We start from the raw sequence: 9,070 nt of genomic DNA, 5'->3' as shown, positions 1-9,070 counted from the left end.
ACTGCTTTGCAAAACCCCACCAGTTTTCAAAACACTGTAGGTGACTCTACTGTGAACTAGTTTTTTTGCCAAAAGACTAAAGCATTTCCATCTTCATTCAGCCATTTAGAAATTATCCTAGGAAATTTTTTATAGGAGATTGAAATGGAAATGATAGAACTGTTTGCTAAGGAACATGTAACCTATTATTGATTTTACTCCCCTTAGTTTGAATAATACTTTCCTTTATCTAAAATGCGTGAGCACATTCTGTGAAATTCTACCATTCTGTGAAATTTACATCTGTGGTTCTTTTTGGCACAAAACTCCATTAAAGCTTCTCTCTGAAAAGGAGCTGATTTCTGCCCACATTGTTTACAGTCTTCTCTTCCTTCTTCAAATATTACATCTGTACCACAATCAATTTCAAATTATTAAGTTATAGTCTTTAGTATTCTTGATGGATTGTTAGGTAACCCTGCTCAAAAGTGGCACACAAAACCAAAAACCAAATAGACTTGATAGGTAAATGTGTTGTGATACATTTATGCAAATATGCTGGTAGAAAAATGTACTCAGTTACCGACTTTCATTAGGCTTTTTGAAGTCTGTAATCACGGCTGACATATGTAAAGTCAAAGAAAGCTTTAGAGAAGACTACCATTTAGGCTATATATACTAGTTTTCTGGAATTGTTGTAACATAGCTGGAATAATTACTGATCTAACAAATTTCTGAAGTTTCACATTCAGCGCTTGCAAGCCTTGACTTCACTATAACGCAGATCTGATTTTTGACAAAAGGAAATCTCCTAGTTATTTTGTGTACTCCCCTTGATTCCCCAGCCCGCACCTGACCCAAAAAAGAAGATGCATGACGGTCGTTTGTGGAAAGAAGACTGATGTTTCTGTGTGTCCTGTATTCTTACTCCAACTTCCTGTATTTGCAGATTCTGGTTCATACATATTGCGTTCATATGGAGGATTATTTGGGTTACACTACCAAAACAATGAAAAAATAATACAATTCAACAGAAAAAAACCCAAAACCAACACCAAAAGCTAAAACACAAACACATCAGCTTGGTCCTGAAGTTCTTAATAAAACATTATATACCTTGGCTGAATGGCTCAGTTCAGGGCTCTGAATGCATAAAGACAGTCAGAGAGCAGTGGGTGCAAAACAGACGAGAGATGCAACTACAACACGTGTGGATGTACTGGACCTCGAAGAAAAGGCAAGTTGTTCATATTGGTGCTGACAAAGACCAGGGAGATCCATTATTTGGGGGGAACAGATCTCAAACTGAAGTGAGAGCAGAAAACATTTCCAAATAAATTCATCCAATGTGTAGTAAAAAAATCCAAAGGACAACCTTTCCTTTTAAAGAAAGAAATGTAGTGAAAGCATTGCACAGTCATTTGCAGGGCGTTGTTTGGAGAAGGCTCAAAGGTTTAAAAAAATATTCAAAAACTGCAAAAAATGCCTCTAAGAGTAAGAGAGAGCCTTCAAGACCGCAGTCTCTTTAACCTGTCAAGGAGAACACTGAGAGGAGAAATTATTAGACACTATAATTATCTCCATGAGGGAAAAATACTAATACAGGTATTCAGTAGCTTTTCAAAGTGGCAGTGAAAAGTGCAAGAACTGAAGGCTGAAAGCTAAAGCCTGACATATTCACATTATTAAACACAGAATATTTTAATGTAGAGGGTAGTTTACCTCTGAAACATGGTAATAGAGGAAACAGCAGATTATCCATCTCTCATGGTCTTCAAATTAACTATCCTGCACTAAAACATGAAGGAACTATGGCATCTAAATGAAGCAATTATAAAGAAAATGTTAACAGGTACAAAACAGGCTGCTTCTTGTAATCTCACTCTGGTAAATGACCAGACTATTTCAGGTGAAAATCAAACACGCATAAACAGAGAACTGGCTTGAAGCAGATTCCTTAAAAGGGAAATTTTTCAAGGCTGTAGACAAATTAAATTAAGTCTTAATTATAAGCAGTAGTTCCAGCCTATTCTTTTCAAACAACACTTCAGTTTTGCTGGTCTTCTGTACAGAAGGTCAGGCAGAAACAATTTCCACAGCCCAGAGTACTAAGCAAAATTATTGACAGCATCTAGTCATTGCTAAACTGATTGCTCTCAAATATACACACATTTACTGTAGCCTTATAGCTGTATTCATACATATTTCTAATGGTCTTGATTAAAATTTCAAATAAAAAATAATATTTTAGATCCAGCAAGAAATATTTTATTCTTCATGAGGACACCAACCTTTTTAAAAATGCAAGGTAATATTAAGACAATTATCTAGTGTATTGCTTAAACCAGAAACAATCTGAAATATAATGCAATTATAGTGATTGAGTAGGTATTTTTATAGCAAAAATACATCAGGTTTTGAGAGCTTCCAAGTTTGTGAAAACTTGTTTTTTTAAAATTTTTTCATCAGTGTAGTACTAGGGGTGAAGTGCAATGTAGCCTTCAACTATAAAATACAGAGATAGTTCTGTACCAAAGCCAAACGTACCCAGGTGCATATAGTAATGCGCACTCATACACATGGATCAGATGCAAGTAACAGTTTGGCTTCATGTTTGCAAATTACATTTTTTTCTTCCCCTCCCCTAAAATTCAACTGTTGTAATGTAAGTCTTATTAGATTTTCTACTTATTATTAACCTGGAGGCCCTCCACCCTCCTCCCTACTCTCTTTCTTATTCGTTTTTATACTTCTGACCCGATGCAATCTGCCTGCAGGGGCAAATACAGTTATCTCCTTTGAAATTAAAATTGTAACTCATTTGGTACAGTTTACACAAGGCCTCAGCTTTGACACATGCAATTACTATGAACATAGGAGGAACATGATTGCTGAGAGCCACCAGAAATAGAGTTTAATCAGAAAACATGGAGTTGTTCCAACAGATTTATAATTTCACCACTTGCTATTCTTTTATGTTCCTGAGTGTTCGGATAATTAGGTACACTGGTTTTTTTGCTTCCCAAGAGGCCAGGGAAAGCAAAATTCCTACTTTTACATCAACGAGATGAAATTATAATACAAACAATCCATAACTTTTCTGTTGTAATGACAAATTCATACAACATTAATTTTAGTACTTACAAAATGTTACAAATAATTTGTTCTGTAGTACTGGTGTGTATCTCATAATGTAGACTTACGTGAATTAATTACCCATTCAGATGGACTGCCCAGTCTGCTAGCTTTTACTCACATAAGAACCCCTAAGTAGCTCACCTTGCCTTTCTTAAAAGCTAGCTTTTTAAATTAGGTCTTTAAAAAAGTAAGGTTCACATTTTGTACCACTGTTAGGTGGTGTATCGGCTCAGATCTGAAAAGAAATGGAGATGTTACAAAGCCAGATTCATAGCCGTGCCTGATCTCTGTACCTCAAGCTCCTCTCTGAAAAAGGAATTTTAAATGTATTTCATCAAGTTCAGTGAAACACAGAGTTGAATCAACAAGGAGACATCACTCACTGTAATTAGAAAGGAAGGTGCAGACTTCAACTATATGCTGCCTTGCATGATGACATTACATTCTTCTGAGGATAGGGGTGTTCCTGACTCAACTGCTTTTCCAAATAAAAGCATCTGAACAGTAAATATAAATGAACAGACATGTGCAACATTGCAGGGTTTTGCAGTCTTTTTACTGAGGTCTGAACGCATTCATTTTAATTATATGCTAATATCAGGTTTCCAGGCTGATGGATGGGCCTCTGGGAGGACTGTGGGTCAAATAAGGAGTAAGGTTACAGAAAATACTCTGGGTAAAGAAAATGCATGGCTGATAATGTGCTCTGTAGTACAAATGTGGTCCTGGAGCTCTGGCTGCTTTTTCAAGAGGCCACCTGCTTTCTGTTTCTCCTTTTATGTTAGCCATTAATTTCGCTGCCACAAGCACAATTCTTACTTACAAGGTTGGAGGCTCAGACAGGAGCAGCTGCTGTTTCAAATGGCACTACTCCATTCCCAAGACAGCCAACTCAGCTGCAACAACATCAGTGACCTGGATACACCAAATTCACCAAAAGATAGATTTTCCCATCCTTAACATACTCTTTTCTGCTGAGTACATAACAGCAAGGTGAATCCATAAGGCTGGGAGGAAACAAATTGCAAGTATGGTAAAGTCATGGAAGAAAGAGTCTGGAATAGCAACAAGGAGAAGCCAAGGACAAACAAACAAACAAACAAACAAAATTTTAAAAAAACAACAAACCCCCCACATTGCATAAATATTAGTGCTGCAGTTGTCAATCTATCTCAAGCAAACTGCTTGGTCTACAAGCTTTTCTATTTTAGTAAAAACCTAACTTAGGCAAATGTAGTATTTACCAAATTTATAAAGAGATGGCAAAATAGAGACATGTAGTACCATCATGTTTGTTTAAGTCTGGGATGGTTGAGTCCAGCTCCAAAAGTAGATTTATTTTATTAGGCTCCAAGAAGGCACCCTTTGCTATTAGGATACACTGCCATCCTGGCAGCCTGCACACCCCCAACCCGCTCCTCAGGACCCCACGCTCGGTGGGCTCTGGGGTAGGAAGGTGAAGCACCTGCAGAGTCATCTCAGGTCTTAGAGAGTTTATGAGCTGAGCCACAGTCCTAGGCAAACTGCTTTTTTTTTCTCAAGCCCATTTGGTTTCATCTCAGCCCATTCTGAGAAAGTCCAGCCCAGGAATCCCTGCACCACATTTCCAGAACTGGAATTACAGGTAATGCAGCTCAAAAGAGCTGAATGCTATTGCAGGTGCAGCTCTTGAATTGCATTGATGCTGGTACAAGGATACAAGAAGGCAGGAGCCTGCAGCCAGGAGCAGGGCCAGAGAAGAGGTGGGGGAGAGAAAAAGACTACGCGTAGCAGCCCCAAGCAGTCTGCCTTATGTCACCGTGGAAACACCCCCTGAATCAGCTGAAATTTCCTCATGCACCAGGGAGAGGTAGAGCCTGGGAGCAGTGCTCCAGTAACATATGGGGACAGCAAGGGCTCACTCTGAGTGATTTTGCAATATCCTGAATGGAGAAGAGACTGACTGTTCCCTGTCTCATCCAGTACAAGCAGAAAAAGCCATCAAATTAATTTAGTAGCAGCCACGTTCAAAACAAACAAAAGGAAGTGGTTCACCACACAGCAGATATGAGAGCTGAGAAACTCCTCGCCCAAGAGGCTGTGTCTGCAAGAAGTCTGTTGGAGCTGAAATGGAGGCTGCAGGAGTGCTTAAAAGATCCTGAGTGTTGTAAAAGAGACCACAGGAGACTCAAGAAATACTCTCAGTCAGGGAAGTTTTAAAAGGGAAGTGTTTTATAGATTTGCTTTTATTGTTCCTAAGCCATCTGTTTCTGGACACTGCTGGAGACAGGATAATGGACTAGTTGGCCCATGATCTGTACCAGTCCAGCCACTCCTCTCCTCTTAAGACTGATAAATCCTACCAGCTTCCTGAGAGCCACTGGGAGATTTCCAGGGCTGCAGCTAAACTGCTGTGTTCAACAGCCATGTTAGGTCTATCCTCCAAAAATATGCCTCATCCCATTTTTAACCTGTTTCTGATCTCCACAGCATCCTGCAACAATGAATTCTAAACTTTGTTTATAAATTGTGTAAAAGGCACTTCATCTTTGTTACTTTAAATATGCCACTTGGCACCTTCATTGAAAGCGCTCTACTTGCCACATTATGAGAAAAGAGTGAAAAAAGTAGGGGATGTTTATCGTATTCTTTCTCATACATTCATACAGCTCTTTTCTAGCCTGAAGCAGTTCGTTTACTTATTTATAACTCAGTGCAAAATTATTCTCATAGAATGTTAGAAAATACATATCTTAGGAGATAGCTCTGAGAGTTTAATGTCAAACTCTACTACAGCTAAAGCATAGGAATTTAAAGGATAAACATTTATTTCTAGAGACTATTTCCAATTCCTGTATGGTCTTCTGCCGTGCTGATTCTTCACTGAGTACAGACTCTACATTTGTACCAGACTCCTCTGCACCCCTCTGTCCTAGTTCAGACATTTAGAGGCAGATAAATTGAGTCTAAGGGAATTGGTTAGGACTGTAATACAAATGTGAAAACACCAAATGTTAAGTATAGCAGCGGGGAATCCACAGCACTTAAAAAGAAAGGACTGTGTAAAGGGGTATGCTGCATTTTTACGATGGCCATGGATATTGATCGTAACGGTGGCTAGATAGGAATAAGGATAGAATAAAAACGCTTTTGTAATTAATTTGATTTGTGATGCTAGACTTAAACTACTCTCCTGTGTTTGTAAATAGAGATAAAAGGAAATTTATATATTCATAGTGCAAAGACAAAATCTGCTACCCGCTGGAAACCTCTTGATTTGCTGGACCACCATAGGTTTCCACTAGATGGTGCTCCTAGCTTTAGAAAAGCCATAAACCGCTTACCCGGCTGCAATTTAAGGGAACAAGTTATTTCATGGACTGGTGAAACAACAAACGTGAAGCAGTTTCTTGCAGATCTCAATCCACCCTCCCAGATCCCCAGGCTGCAGTAATTTTGTTCTTTCTTTTATGTCTCCTGAAAACTCACAAGCATAACACTTTCAATCTCATTCTCCTTTTCGTGCAACGTCTCCTCCTGGTAACCCTCAGCTCCTGCCCATGCCCCTGGCTAAGAGCTGGCGGCATGCCTTGGCCAAGCTGCATGAGAGCCCACCGGCCTCAGCCAACAGGCAAAAGCCCACTGGGCCCATGCTCCAGCCTTCCCACAGCAGAGATTGGCCTTATTGCCTCATGCTTTTCTTCAGCGGCAGAATTTCACAGAAGTCTGTAAGATGCTTCTAAGACATCTTCTGCAAAGCAGGATCATGAAGAAACATCATCACTCAAACAGGCACTTTAGGAAAAAGTATGTATATACATATATTGTGCAGCTTCTTTACCCGGTCATCTTCATTCTTTCTGCAATTCTTTTTACCTCCTCCACTAGTGCCATAAGGTGTTACCATCTTCATTTTTGACAGGTAAACAAAAAACCCCATACCTTCCCTAGATAATGTTCCACACAGACACTCTCTTCTGCTATTCCATTGGCAGACATTGTGTAGATTGAACCCCCCAAAAGGGCATTAATTTCTGTGAATTATTGGGTAACCCCTGCTGATTCCTTCCCCTACTCCTTTCCATCTGAGCAGCTCTTTCATCAGTCAACATGGTACCAGCAGCCTACGTAAGGATGATGTTGAAATACTGGAGGCATTTCAGAGATGAGCTGCAAAAATGACTGAAGACAACAAAAAGTATCTCCCAGTAAGAGATTCAAAGGTTTCGAATCTGTCCACTTTAAAAGTTCTGAAGTACCATCAAGCCCCAAGATGGGAAAAGAAAGGTAAGAATTAGTGCAGAACAAAAAGATATAGACAGTTAAGTCCAACACATTATCTGTGTGCAGCAGAGTTGGTTCATGTGTATTTGGGGATACCTCACGCCTACTGGGTACATGAAGAATAACTGCAGCCAGTTTCTGGGAACATTGCACTTGCCTGGCCAATGAAGAGCAAACAGGGATTGCAAACAGACTAGGGGGTAACTGGAAGCACCAGACTTACTGCATGTTGTGTACAGCCACCATTCACGTATGCCACAATCTTACTGAGGCCTTCCAGACATGCAGAAGCCTGGTCAGAGCTGATATACAACTCAGGCTGTGGAATTATCTCAGGGGCAGATGGCAGAGATTTGTGAGGTGGAAGAAGCGAAAACTGAGCAGGCACATCTATATGAAGCCTTCTTAAAGAGCCTTTTTTTGCAAGAACTACCTGTCTTTGGCTCAAAACAGCTACCATGGTTGGTGGAACAGGTCAATACCTGGCAGCACCAGCAAAACTTTTTCCTTAGAAGTCTGCTGCTATGGTTCTCTAAAGTGAGATTTCTCTTTAGGATGTAAGATCTTCCTCTGGCATCTGGAAGACCAGTATTTAAAATTACTGTAACCAGAGCACTGTTGATAAATCATCATTGTGATGGTAGTACACACTGCCACCAGGAAGGATTGGTACCCAGCATTGCAGTGCATCTGCAAATACCACATACTCATGTGGGCTGCTGGTGATATTCATGTACCCAATATACTGAGTTTATTCACAGAAAGAATACTTCTCTGTTGTTTGTCAGAGTTACAGAGAAATCTGTAGTTACAGAAAGACTGGTTTATCACTCTTAATAGGGAAAGGCAGTTTATTTTCTTCTCTAGGTTGCAAATCCCTTTAATAATTACTTTGCTAGAAGAGACGAATGGCTGAATTTGCCCCCAGGCTGACTGGCAGTGAAATTTGCACAGGCAGACAAATGAAGAACTCTGCGGTTGAGGCTGGCAGATCCATTTAGCCTACTGTGGGTGAGCAAGATGTATAGAAGAAAGGGACAGACAGAGCTGCTAGAAGTTTGAACTGCAGATGTTACTTCTGTGAAATGCTGCAACTGAAGGGGGCAGCCCACTTTGCCCTACCACTTTGAGCCTTGACTTTATGCTACAGAGCGTACACCTGTGCTCCTAGTAAAGCCATGTCCTTGAAGGGATGCATCATGGACAGCGAGTGCTCAGAACAACACCCAAAATACAGAACACAAAGGTGTTGAAGCTACAGTTGCCATGGTGTATTTGTGGTTGCAGCGATGGTAGCCAAACACCTTTATTGCAGCAAATGGTGGAGGTCTTAAGCTCATCTCTCTTCACCAGAGATTTGAGATGGCATTGGTTTCTATTCCACAGCAGAAGCCCTTGGGCTGACCCCATTACCTACAATGCCATCAGGCTCTCTGACGTGTCTTCTTCCGCCAGACATGTTATCTAGTGGATTGACTCACACTGGTCTGAGAAACCTGTGATAAAATATGGTGCAAGGTTATCATGCTTTCCTGTACTTGAAGGCCCTCTCAAGGGCCAGGCAGAACTTCCCATGCTCACAGATACATGACTACTAGGTCAATGTAGATAGGTTTGCAGCCCCTTCAGTGACTGCTGTCACCTAAACAGAATTGCTTGCTACTTTAAGTCTGTCAAAGAGAGGACAGAT

The sequence above is a fragment of the Phalacrocorax aristotelis genome, chromosome 2, assembly GCF_949628215.1.
Source record: "Phalacrocorax aristotelis chromosome 2, bGulAri2.1, whole genome shotgun sequence".
In the NCBI taxonomy this organism is placed as follows: Eukaryota; Metazoa; Chordata; class Aves; order Suliformes; family Phalacrocoracidae; genus Phalacrocorax; species Phalacrocorax aristotelis.
This window is presented reverse-complemented; position numbering follows the sequence as displayed.